The sequence below is a fragment of the Ostrinia nubilalis genome, chromosome 11 (assembly GCF_963855985.1).
Source record: "Ostrinia nubilalis chromosome 11, ilOstNubi1.1, whole genome shotgun sequence".
NCBI classification, from domain to species: Eukaryota; Metazoa; Arthropoda; class Insecta; order Lepidoptera; family Crambidae; genus Ostrinia; species Ostrinia nubilalis.
This window is the reverse complement of record NC_087098.1, coordinates 10,624,242-10,638,677: the sequence shown is the minus strand read 5'-3', so window position 1 is coordinate 10,638,677 and position 14,436 is coordinate 10,624,242.

Below are 14,436 nucleotides of genomic sequence, written 5' to 3'. Positions count from 1 at the left end.
CAGCAAATCGAACGCACAGCGTTGAATATAGCTCTGTGATTGGTTCGTTTGTCACCCTATGCGTTAACGCGCACTGTGAGACCTCATAGTAATGTTTGTGAATACGGGCGTTAATTTCTTACGTCATTGCATAGCTCTCAGAATCTGAGGGCTGAGTGTCAGTTTTCTAGCTCACTAGTGAGCGCGTTTGATGTAAACTCACACTCAGCCCACTGAAGGAATTTAGCTGTTAAATTAAAATATTATGTAGCAACCAACGACGTCACCAATTTAGAGATCTGCTAAACAAGCTAAATGCACATATACAACAGTAAAAACAGGGAAACTGGACCACAGTCGCTTTAGCACAGGCGTGCACGCAAACACAGCGCGTGTATATGTTTCTTTATGTATTTAATTCAGCCTGGTATGGGGCGTAATACCGGCAACATGTCGCCGCGGTTTGGCGAATGTTCGAGAGCGAACAGAACTGACAACATTGCGTTCGGATATAGAGTCATGGAAAAGACTATTGCCCGTATTCACGAACGATGCTTGCTTGAGTGAAGCAGCAAATCGAACGAACAGCGTTGAATAGAGCTCTGTGATTGGTTCGTATGTGACCCTTGTGTGTTCACGCGCACTGTGAGACCTCATAGTAATGTTTGTGAATACGGGCGTATCTGGTAGAGCTGAGAGGACCATCCTGTTATCATCTATTTTGCCTAAGAATTCTAAGAAAAATCATCAGATAGCGCTATCTGATGATTTATTCATCCAACAATTGAAAGGTTTATTCTTGAGGTTGCAATTATTCGATCAGGGGCGTTTTATGACTTTGTATTCCGAATGGTGAGCTTGCTATGGCTTATAAATAAAGAAAGGTATTACTGAGTAATGTTTTCATTAGTCCCATCCCATTTTTAAGAAAAACTACATTTTCTACCTCTTCCTTCCTAATATTAGAGTAATCTTTTTCTCTATTTACCAATAAAATTGTTCAGGACTCGGATTTTATTTTAGCTTTCGTTTTAAAACCAGTTGCTAGAAGATTTATTCCAAGTCAATCTGTATTAAATTTTTGCGGTCAATCATAAATAATCATAACCACTTCTTCTGTAAGGGCCCTCGCCCACGGCGACTTTTTTGTAGCGATGCAGTCGCGCTGCTGTAGCGCGTTAGTAGCGCGTGTAGTCTTCTGTAGTGCGTTGCTAATGCAACTAACGCGCGTTAGTAGCGCAAAAAGTCGCCGTGGACGAGGGCCCTAAAAGGTACTTTTATCCTGTTTTTATTTTATTTATTTAATAGCTTTAGCAACCAAACTTTTTCTACGCTAACAGATCCTGCATCTTTAGTTCTCAGCACAAACGCTATTACTGTATTAATATGGATGCTGGCTTTGTTATAATGAGCCGGACAATCCATTACTTATCCGGAATTAATAATTGGATACACAATTATTTCCACGCTAATTGTGAACACAGCGGATTACATGAACAGAATAATACTATAACAGATTAGATTATTAACTTAATACTATTCTTGGATGGTTTTGCTTCTGAAATCTTTTTTATGATTAATAAAACATACAGTTGGAACTTTAAGTACTTATTGGTTTAGTAGGGTTCGTGGTACAGTCAGCTTCAAATAGTTTCTGACACCCAAAGTGACCAACAAAGTTCGCAACAATTCTTTGTGAAAATTGAAATATGGTTGAGACAACTTTTTGGCAACTTTCAGTATCACTATATTAATATGATGAAATTGACGGAATACAATGTTTTAAAATTTAAAAGGTTCTATTAGGTACTTAGGTACTTAGAAATGAAAATACCTAATACACCACTGCCAACGCTACGCTAAAATCAAAAGTAAAGATATTTGTTTCCAAGAGAAGGTAACTTAAACCATAATAGGTCTAATTTGGTATTATTATCCTAAAACATAATAACGTAAATGGATTCTTAATACCGTATCCTCATTTAACTTATTAAATGTATTTAACATCAAAGGAGAGGTAGCAATATTATTCCATGTTTTGATTTAGTCTCTCATCACGCATCAAAGTTATTCGTTAACCCGTCAACTTCTCAAAGGCCTGACCTTCTATGTGAAGCATCCAGTTCATTATAATTAAGGAACTTCAAATTGACACCCAGAAGAGAATCTTCAACCCGTAAATTGCCATGGGGTGGTCTGCCTGACCCCATCTGAGGCTAAAATTACACTAGACACAAAGAAAATTTAAGTGTATTTTGGTTCAATTAGTGGGCGAGTGAGGGGTGTGAAATAGCGCAAGGGATTGTAATTTATTTTGAGTGCGACAGTCGAGCAATTTTGTCGCACTGGGCAACGATTAGGATAGCTTTGCATTCATAAAACTTTAAATAGCTCAAAGCTAATTTTGTATGAGGTTTGTATAACTGTAGAAGTGTGAATCGATTAGTATTGGAGAGTCCGCAAACACTGTTTTCCACTTATTATTTATTTTCATTGATTGATTTTATACGCTACCATTATCTAATTCTAATCTAAGCGACGCTTATCATGATACTTTAACCCTTTATCACCTTAGAAGGCGCAGTATATAAAGAGGGGTTCTTTACATACTTTTAAACATCAAACTTGTATACTTTGCAAAAATTGGACATTAATATTAAAGAGTATATTTTACCCTTTTAACCCTACCCAAATAAAACCGACAAACAAAATTATACAGGAGAAACTTGAGCAAACATAAATTCCGTAGTATCTCGGATAATCACCGTAGAAGTATTTCGAATATCGAGCTGTGTAATTTCAATACATTTACATACAGATTTGGTTAGATTGAATTTGTGCTAAGCGCTAGCTTGTTAATTTGCCTAAAAGGAAAGTAATTGCTCAGATAGAATTCAGCACGTATGTAACGACGTGAAGGCATGAGATGCTGAAGATTCTTTAAAGGAAACGGGATTGCGAGCGAAACACAATCTCCAGTTTTACTAGCTCTTCCCCCAACAGTTATGCCTGGAGTGTTTATACGCTGTGAATTAAGTCTGGATAGTACTTAAACCTTGTGAGCAGTTAATATTGCTAATGACTGGTCTGAAAGTATTTCAAAGAAGATTCTGTGAAAATCCAGTGAAAGGTGCTTTCTTGTTGAAGTCCGAAATCACTAGAGACGTGTTTTATGAAAATCTGTATCTATATTGTCATCGTTTTAAAAATAAGAATAATTTATATCAGATCTGAACATCCAAGCCCCATGTCACGTTGCCAAATAAATAGCTGCAGCTGTAAAAAAGGAAGGGTAAAGTAAGTATTGACTTCTAAACCCAGTTCTAAAATGCAAAACCGTGCGCACACATAAACGTCTATTGTCTGAAATGGGAGCTATTTCGCGAACATAGAAGCGGATAATCGTTTTATTCGCCATGATTGCGTCTCTTGAATAAATATTTCTTTTTTTCCATGCGGCCATGTCGCTTCCGCGGAATAATTGTGAATCGGACAATAGAGGAGCGTGCCTCTCCGAGTGTTTTCGTTGACGGTGGTCTAAAAGAGACATGTAGCAATTGAGGGGTTAATACGTAAAGGCATTGAGACCGGCTGAGCGATTGTCGCTTTTAAAGAAGGAAAGTTGACGCTTTTAAAGAAGACTGACACGAAATTGATCGCGATGGCTTTTCGAAATAGAGGTGTAGGGTTATTATGGCCGATAGCTAGTTTCTGATGATGTTTTGGTTAGTCGATTATATTTTTACTGCATTATTGTTAGTTTTTGGTTCCCATACACACATGGTTGATTGGTGCATAGAGCTTGAGGCTAGTTAGCAGACCTATCTCAAAATAAAAAAAAGTCTTATGCCCGTTTTCACCATCAATCCCTATTTTTTAAGTGACCACTATGGTGACACATAACAGGCATTTTGTTTTCATAAAGGTCACTTAAAAATTAGGGATTGATGGTGAAAACGGACATCAGTACCACAATTTATGCAGTAAATACCAAGATTATGAAACAGTCCTGCTAAATAGCGAACCTTCTTTAATAATAAAACCAACAAACATTATAATAACATCAACCTCTTACACAGCCTTCTTTATTGTGTCACTTGTCCCATTTCTATTGTTTGTGGTCTCCTTAATTGTTTTCAGTTGTGATAAAAACGTTTGCCAAGTGCACTGCACAATATCATATATTTCCCGCCCTCGCTTGAAAGTGTGATACTACTTTAAGATAATGCCTTTGAAATGCGCCATGTGGCATCCCTTCTTTAATATTTTAACGCGACTTTATCTATCCAAATTCGATGCAGTTTAAAGGGTGCATAATTTGCTTTTAGGTAATTATTTTGCAATAGGGCTGCCCAGATGGCAGGCTCTAAATAAGGCAAGAAATTCGGGGACAAACTTTGTTGAGTTTATAATTAAATTGCCGCGTCATGTGACTGAAATATCTGTATGATTTTGTCTTGAATAGTAGAGGATATTGGCAAAATTGTTACCACATTAATGGACTTTAAGGGGTTCCTGAATCTCTTTGTCCAAGAACTCATAGTTTGTGAGAATTAGAGCAAAACGTGAAACAAATGCGAAAATTTTCTAGTTTTTCGAGTACCATGGGAGTAGCATATGGTATTCAGGGTTTGAGTACCATGTGAAATAGCACATGGTATTCATTCAGGGTAAGATTAAAACAAAAATCTTGTATAGGTACCGTTACAAACTGGGTCAAATCGCAAAGTGACGTATTTACTGCCGTATAACACTGGCCGGTTTAATTTTGATTTGAAAAAAGAACACAATTAAAATTCCAATCGAACAAATGAGAGTCGCACAATCAGAAAAACGGAGCCAAGAGGCTCCGTTGACCGCCGTCACCCGGCTCCCAATTTTCTATACGTGAACTTTTTCGGTCACATGTGCCAACGAGGTGTCTTTGAAAACGTAATTAGAAAATTCCCAAATGACGTAGCCGTTTTCTCCCGGATTCCGAGTTTCCGGCTGTTGACAAATTAGTTTTGTTCGTATCGTTGTTGTATCACATTTGTGCTGATGAGGAATTAGTTTTGGCACTATTAGTACGTGAGTACTGTGGGATACGAATTCGTGCCACTTCTTGAAGTCACGTAATTACGCCCGTATTCACAAACATTACTATGAGGTCTTACAGTGTGCGTGGACGCGAGAGACAACACGAACCAATCACTGAGCTCTATTCAACGCTGTGCGTTCCATTTGCTGCTTCACTTAAGCAAGCATTGTTTGTGAATACGGGAGTAAACAGCTGTGATAATGCTACAAAATAAAACAAGCACTTCAAAAAATGGAATTGCATAATTTCTTGCGTGTGTCAAAGTTCAGAGAAATGTCTTGCTTTTCTTTTTTTCGGATAACGTTCATCGTATTTTACTGGATCCCGCAAAACAGGACTGTCGTGTTCGACAACATTCTAAAGATGAATCAAATCGATCAATCAAAACGAGTAGTTTTTTGTGGGACACCTCAAACGGGATGTTCGTGTGAACGTTAAAACACATTTACGGTAAAACGGGATCCTGCAAAAAACGGGATGGCTTCATGGGGGCAAAACCTTAGGCTGAGTTTTCACCACCTTATTTTAACCGTAACAATAACAGTAACCAATGTTTTTGTATGGAGTTTGACAGATTTTTGACGTTTGTCAAAGTTTTAAGATGGTGCAACGAAGCCTTACTATTATAACGTCAACGATAAATTAAACAACGTTAACTCAAATAGTAATAGTTACGGTTCATTGCTTTATACATATTAATATCTAAGTAATATTTAGTTTCCTACCGCATACTTCAAAACTCAAACAATTTAGATTCCCAAACTTGCTGTTGACTTTGACAATCGGATAACAATGTATTTACTTCACTTTAGGGTACATTAATGTACGGATGATATAACAACGAGCTAAATGTTCATAAACAGGGTGTCCCAAAAAGTAGTTTCAAGCCGAAGCCCAGAGATAGAGCATCACTAGGGCTATCCGAATCACCCCCCTGTTTCGCGATTTTTGATAGTTGTCGAGTTATGATTGTTTTAAATTTCTGTGCTTAAAAACTTTTTTGATCACTGTGGCCCGAATAGATAAGGTACATGCCTGATTTTTTTATTATTATGAGACTAGGCCTAGCTGATTCCGAAGTATTTACATCCATAACACGAATGTAAACTAACAAAAGTTAAAAATCCTATATAATATGTTGTAATTAAAATAGTAACTCGAAAAGTGTCAAAAGTTGCGGTGATTTGCGTAGCCCTGGTGATGCTTCACCTCTGGGCTTCGGCTTGACACTACTTTTGGGACACCGTGTATATGGTGCTATAATGCCATTCTCTTCTATAAATTACAAAGGCAATAATTTGATTTTTTTTAATTGGAAATAATATTATCCAAAATAAACTATTCTTCTACTTTGTTTACATTCACAAAGTTATCTTTCTCAACAGTTAACTGAAAATAATGTTCATACGATGCATCCATACAGCTAGCTGTTGGACCGTTCGCGAACAGCTTTACAATAAAATCTAGTTGAACCAGAAACATAATGAGTCGAAAACGCAAACATTCCACGTATCGTCATAAAGGCTATTTTTATTGCGTATAGTCCACATAAAGTTGATCCTGTTCATCCCCTTGTAGTCCTAGAGACAAACTGAAAAATTGCTACTAAGCCCCATATTACTACACTACTACACTATACTCGAGTATCAACCTATCGAGTATACTCAAAAATATAAGTAATCATTCTAGTTTTACAACACATGTTTAAGTCATCAGTGATTTATGTGTTACAATAAATCTTATTTTAAAATTGATCAGTAATATTAACACCGTACTTATTATACAGTTAAAGCTAACAGTCATAAAAATGTCCTGAAAAGAAACGACTGTCTAACAGTATTATTTTTCAATAAACCAAATCCATTTTAATCTTGCCTTTCTACTCTACCAAAGTCTACAACGTATGCATAAAGATTCAACTACCACTATCTCCTAAACTATCACGTCTCTAAATGCAATCCGAACGCAGTTGAAACAGGAATTATACCCGCATTTACTTTCAACGATGCACTCAAGATATTTCCGAGTATGTACCGCTTAAGGGTTAAATGCGAAGTATACGGAAATACCGACTATTACGGGACTTGTATAAACATACGTAGAATTGAATGATACAATATGTGTAACACTTTCTTATTTGATAACAGAAATGGAATCGGAGCAAAGGCTTTAAGTGAAAGATGATTTGTAAAAGGTATTTAAAAACCTTGCTAAAATAGAGCTTAAAATAACGAGTAATACAGCTAAAGTGACAAAAATTTGACAAACAGATTTTTTGATTTGATTTGACATTTAAATCCATTTACCAGATGCCACAGTAGTTGTCCTGATATTTGTCGTTTACTGTAGGGTAAGTACGTTGCAAGACATTGGTCATAATTAATTATACTTGTTTTTCATAATTATCAATTATGGAAGAAAGTTAGAAAAAGAATTATGAAAACTGAAAACAAGAATAATTAGTGACTGGAAAAATGGGAAGTAATTTGTTTCTTTTAATACAAGGTTATGGTAAATTACAAAAGCACAAACATTCACTTAATTCTGACTTCATATTTTTGCTATTACGCCTTGATTTATTTGGGTCAAAGAACAAAGGCAAATGGTAATAAATAAGCCATAATCTGAATCTAATAAAATAACCCTAAATTTTAACCTTAAGTGAAAGCGTGGCCTTTAATAGGCATTAACTTCACAAATCAGCAGTAAGCACACGCGAGCTCAATTAAAATAAATGATTACTGTTTCTGTAGGTTATTTTTTATGGCTTATTAACGCTAAAATTTCTTTCGGATTGGATAAAGTGGCAAGGAGCGTCTCGAATTGAAATTATTTTCTTCAAATGTATACTTTATATGCGGACCCCGTAGCCTGACCGTCTTACAGTTCTACTTATTTCGATATTGGGCCCCACTAATTTTGTTTACTTATTCATTAAAATGAAGAGCAATGGCGAACTCAGACCAAATGCTTCCTCTATTAGATTTTTATGGAAAACTGAGTTTGAAAGCGGGGGTTGAAATAAAAAATGTAGAAATCTTTTTCTCGTAGAGGGTTTCCGGGGAGGATTTTAATGGGTGTACTGCGAAGTAAACTGTTTTAGCTTACCACTTAGTTCAAGTACTTAGATGAAGTATAACGCTATTAAAGACTATGTAGGTACCTTACCTACATGTTTATTATTTTTTCAAAAAGATAATCTAATTCACTATTTGGATAAGAATTATGCCCCACTTATCATAAACTAATCTTTTAATTTATTTGTTGGAAAATTGCATGTGACAGCGGATAGGCAGACAAAAACAGAGCCATGTGTATGATTTTGCTTTCTATTTCGTTGTATTTGTTAAAATTATACAAACTGAATAACAAGAATTATTATTTTTAAATATATTTATTTACATAATTAAGTAGAAAGGTCCTTACAAATTATTTTAAATCGCAGTGAGTAAAAGTTTTAACGCAAATTTTCCTGAAATGGCTGAAAGGCAACGATCAGATATTTCTTGCACTGGAGTAACAAATGTGGCTAGCCAATAAAAACCGAGCAAAAGAGATTTTAAACAGCGAACAACACTTTACGGTACATTGCTTACATTTCCCGAAAACGAACGATCCACCATCCAGACGCTGGCAACACCAGCCGAATATAAACAAGGCATGAGGGATACTGTTCATGAACCAGGCATTCAGTATTGCCAGATATTACCGCAGATTTACGTAGAAAATGCAACACGCCTAGGCTAGTGATGGGATACGTCTATTTGATTAGATATTTTTATAACATTAAATTATTTCATAATATTAATAATGACATTTAAGCGTAGGTAATAGTCAATGTTTAGTCAAGCGGGATCTATATTATATCGCAAGAACGCGACTCTACATTTTAAGTTACGTAGTAATTAGGCAATAAAAATTACTGTTTGGTTTGTTTTTTTTTTTTCAAGTTTACACGTCTTGTAGACATACCTTTACAAAACCATATTTAAGGAGCAATGAGTTAAAAAAGTGCAGAAAATATTTTTCTTTTTTTTTCGTTTACAAAATCCCTCGGTCTAAAGTTTTGTCATAATATGTAGAATGAAATTCATAATTTCAATTTTAACGATTCTCTTTTTATTCCATACATCACTATTCCATGTTTTTGACGTACCGCCGATTCGTATACTGCATTATTCATTGGAGCCAAAACTTAGGCATGTGGATGCTATTGTTTCATACAAGTGGGTGAGTATCAGATTTTTGTATTGGCTAAGTTTCGATATAACTAACCAATAGAGCGGAAATATCCTTGAGATATTAAGTATTTTACCGTTCAAAGTTTCGGTACTGCTTGTAATAACAAAGTTGTTATTACGAGTTCATAACGTAGGTTTATAAAATCAGTTGAACAAAATAGAAGCTTGTAATATTATGTAATTATTATTTTTAAACTACATAGATGCTCGTTAAAAGTGCTTTTGATTTCATTGTCGCTCCTACTCTATTATCTAAGCACGAAGAAGAAAACGCAGGTATTAATTTTAGCAATAATTTCATGGTATGATACTTCGTCTATTATATTCCTTAGTTACTTCTTCTTCAACAAAAATAGACCGAAAAAAAGCCCGACTTAAGGACTCTACACACCAAGCCCGTCGACATCCCGGCGGCTTGGCATCAGCGGCGTTTTTTCAAAAGAATCATTTCAACGATTTGTACTTTCTATGACTTGACAACAAGTCAAATGTCGACGACTCATATCAGCGGGTGGGCGGTTTGGTAAGTAGACTGTCTAGCAGTCACATAAGACTAGCAGTCGTTGTCACGTTCATCTGTATGAAACTTCATGTACAGTCTGTACTAGTTAATACTAGTAGTTCGTTCGTTCGTTCTTTTCAGCCAAATGACGTCCACTGCTGGACAAAGGCCTCCAAGGTTTTCCACAATGCACGGTCCTGCGCTGCCCGCATCCAGGCTCTTCCCACGATCTTTACCAGATCGTCGGTCCACCTAGTTCCTAGTAGAAGGCCTGCCCACGCTACGTCTTCCAGCCCGTGGTCGCCACTCGAGAACTTTTCTGCCCCAACGGCCATCGTCTCTACGAGATAAGTGCCCCGCCCACTGCCACTTGATTTTAGCAATTCTCCGAGCTATGTTGGTCACTTTGGTTCTCCTGTACTAATACTAGTAGTAGATAACTTAATAGCTAACTGTGGCAGTGCTAGCAGTAAGCTAATACCACTAATAGCTACCAATGACTGCAATAACTCCAGCGGCGATAACTCAGCCCGGACACGCGCGGCATCCGTTACCGTTCGACGCACAAATCGGTTCGTTTGCGAAGACAAATGGACGCCGTCTGCACGCCACTACACAGATTCCATTTTCCAAAATTACTTGAAAAAGAGTCGAAAATTCAATATCGGGAAAGGGTTGCCACGCTAAGAGAATGATCTCTAAATTCGTAATAAATTTTATGAATAGGTTTTTCCAGAAAGGTCAACTTTAATTGACTTGAAGTGATGTGAAATAAGCATCATTATTTACTTCAAAGTTAGTTAATGTAACATTGAAAATTTTAGGCTTTTAGGAATTGAAACAGTAAGGTAAGTTTTGAAGGCTGAATTGCACCATCTTACTTTAACTAAGACAAACGTCAAAAGACTGTCAAACTCCATACAAAAAGCACCGATTATTGTTATTGCAACAGTTAAAATACGGTGGTGCAACTCAGTCTAAGAAGTTTACTGATTAAAACAACGAGAATTTTTTTGTAATTCTTAAATTGGTGTGGTTCATATTTTCCATGTTTTAGACATACAACATCACCTCTTGGAGTAACAAACTAAAAGAAGAAACGCGAATAACATTAGAGTGAAAATAGTACCACAATTTATCTCCCATTGACGCCTTCAACCCATTGGCAACCCTATCGGCAAATGCAAACAGAGCGAGGAGGGCATTCCGCTTTTTTAGTTTTAAGCTATACGTCGCACAAAACACAGTTCATTATCCGTTGAACACAAAAGAATGTTTGGGCGGCATTATGATGAAGAGTGATGTTCCCGTATCAATATTTCGAGCATTGTTTGCGAGATCGAATCGTGTCGCCTCTAAACTCGGTTTTTGTTCGAAATCTATGGAATCTCAGCGATATTCGGAATGTGCCATTGTTCGATTAGATCGGTGTTTTAGAAGAAACCAGTTGTGATATTTAGCGCGAAACGTGGCTCGCAAGGCGCTTCGGCAGACGCTCGTTTAGAATCCAAATTGCAATATTAAGTTCGTAATTAAGATTAATCATTGGCGATAAGAGTTGGAAACTACGTGGTAGCGGTCGCACCCCATCAAAAACGATTGGACGGACAAAAACAAGAACCAGGTAAGACAATGTCTGCATAATTTAATAATTTGATGGCAGACGTGTTGTTATCTTTTTGTGAGGTCGGGTGGTCAAGTTGCTTCTTTTGTGCTGGTTTAGGTATGAATTTTAGGGTATGCAGCCATCGTCTTTAAAATACCACTTTTAAAAACTTGAAATATTTTTTTAAAACAATTCAATACACTAAGTTACCAATGATGCCTAAAATAAACTTTAGTTTGTCATAGGATACTGAAAGTTATTATAGCCTACTTAACAAGCTATCAGAATTTTCTTCACGAAGTTTACCACTGATTACTAACTGTCATGTGTTTAAATACAAATTTTAATTCAAACATAATGATATGATACTATTGCAAAATTCTAATAAGAAATACAACTCCAAACTTTTATAGATTATCTTTTACTCTTTTTAAATCCTTCAAGACAAGTCTCGGTGAAGGACCCTTAACTAAATTATAAAGACTGTAACAAGGTTGTAGTTAACTTTGTAACAAACGTTTGCAGCCATAAATAACCCAAATTGAGAGTACAGTCATCCCAATAAGCGGCTTGGCTCTCAACGCGCCTCGTAAATTCGTTGCCAATTGTTTGTTCTCCACGCAAAACATTGCACGCTTTAAGAAGTAACATTTTTAAAAGGTTGATGGTAATATGGACATGTCAAAGTATGCTTTTAATATTTTATTCATCTGAAAAATACGTTTCAGTTGATAATAATTTTATTCAACTGAAACTCATCTAGGTAATACCTAATGGCTAAATTAACCCTATACTTAGAGTATGCACATTGCACACGGCGTTTTGCGCGCCATTGACACGCCTTTGTCTCAAATTCTATAGACATTTCTAGGAAAAATCGCGTCGCGCGTTCCTGAAACGCGAGTCGTCTACATGTTTTAAACGCCGTGTGCTTAGCCCTTATTAAATAATTAAAACCATGGAAAGGCTCCTGTCCTTTTATCGTTTCTCCTTGTGTATGTATGGTATCGATCTCTTTATTCAAAAGTAGATAAAAAATCCAGCGTTTTAAGGACAATTCAAAACTCAAAATTCTCTCAACCCAATCCACACTTTTCTCACACACTAAGGAGGTTAACCTCCCTTAACTGTCGGATACAGTCCGTAAATCTCAACTTTTGTCGGGTATCTCGGTATAAAATTGTTTTAGTGTTGGAACAATGTATCTATTGATATGTCCCCACGTGTTTCGAGGTGATTTGCTGAACGCACCACTGTGATTTATATGTCTAGTCTGCACTCTAAGTTTTTCTTTTATGTTTTTTTGTTGGATTGTCCTTGATTCAGGTACAGGTAAGATAAGAATTAAAATGTATAGGTTCTTCATTAATAAGAAGGATTGGAGTGAATAGGCTGTCAATAAAATGTTTGTTTCATAATGTAAACGTACCAAAAAACAACAAGTGAAATAGAGAGAGTCATTACCTTAGCAGGCAGAATACATACGTAATTTACCATTTATTGTTGCTAATACTCGTACTATTTTTAAGTTAGCTATCCCAAATTGCTTACTCGTCTACCTATAGATTACTACTAAACGGGAATTTTGTAGAGATTATATTCTAGGTATGTCTAAGTCTATTTATACATATAAGTAGGGTGTCTCTACAAAATTGTGACACAATTATTCAATTTTTAGCTGCATTATAAAAAAATAGTATAGGTGTAGGAATATAGAATCTATTGTCAAGTTATTTATTGTATCCTAAGTTATCTGAACAATATGCAACTTTTGTAATAAAGAAGAAGGGTTGATTTATGCGAGTATATTAATATTCGGTAAATAATCCGGGTGTTTAGACATGCGGGTTCGATTTTATTGACAAGTCATAGCCCATTTAAATATACATTAAGCCCTTTATTAACTTGTGAATCATTCTAAAACGCTATTTTTGTAATATTGATGGATGTTTTGTCAATATTTTATTGAAGCCAAACAAAATAATGTTCATTTATTACGTTTTTATTTACGTTGTGAACAAGAAAAACATTAAATTCACATTATTGAATATTTTTTATTCCATTATTATTTTTGGTTTGAATTTCATCTAAATAATAATGTTTTTTCATTAAAATAACAAGAAAATGGAAGAGTCACCTCACACCTCACACAAAAATTCATATTAATGACTTGAGACCCTGTTTAACAAATAGAGGTTTAAAAAAATTTGGTCGCTGAAAATAAAAATCCTTTCCTATGTATCCATTTAAAAAGTAAAGTCCACAAATTCTCTTCAAATAGGACCCTAGGTCACATGACACGATTAATTTAATTTAAATTTAAAGGGCGCAATTTAAAAGTCGTAAATCAGAAATTTTTAAACTTGACCGCTGACCCGACTCACGAAAGACTGACTGGAGAAGGCTAATCAAATTAAAGCTAGCATGGTGACGATACATTTAGTGATGTGCCTATGTTTATCTATAGTTTGATACATTATTATCGCAGTCTTATTTATTTAGTTAATTTATCTACAAGTAGTCATTTAGGACAGTCATGGAAATTTTATACCTACTGTCTATAGAAGAAACTCGGTAATTATGGCAAACTAATTTTTAACAAAATTCACTCAATGTAACCCAAATGTCTGTAGCTAAGCAATATAAACACAGTTTCATTGAGAGGTTGTGCCATACCAAATTCTGTCCAGTCAGTTTGCGTGATCTGCAGTAAGAAACACATCTTTTGCAGAAAAATAATGCTATTGCGGTGATGTTACAACCACGATAGGTATTAAAAAGCCAAAATAATCTTTTTTACTCCCCCTATTTCTATCGTAACCTATCGATGATTCCAGCTCACGTCCTTAAAGTTGACAAATGAAACAACTGATTCTATCAAGCCGCCACCGTGACGGATCCGTTTGAGATCGGGTTCACGAAATGTGTGGGGGATGGCTTGAGTCGACAAACCATATTAAAGAGACACTCTTATATTCTCATCCTAGAATATTTTTGTGTTGTTAAAGAAAAAATATTTCTCTACAAT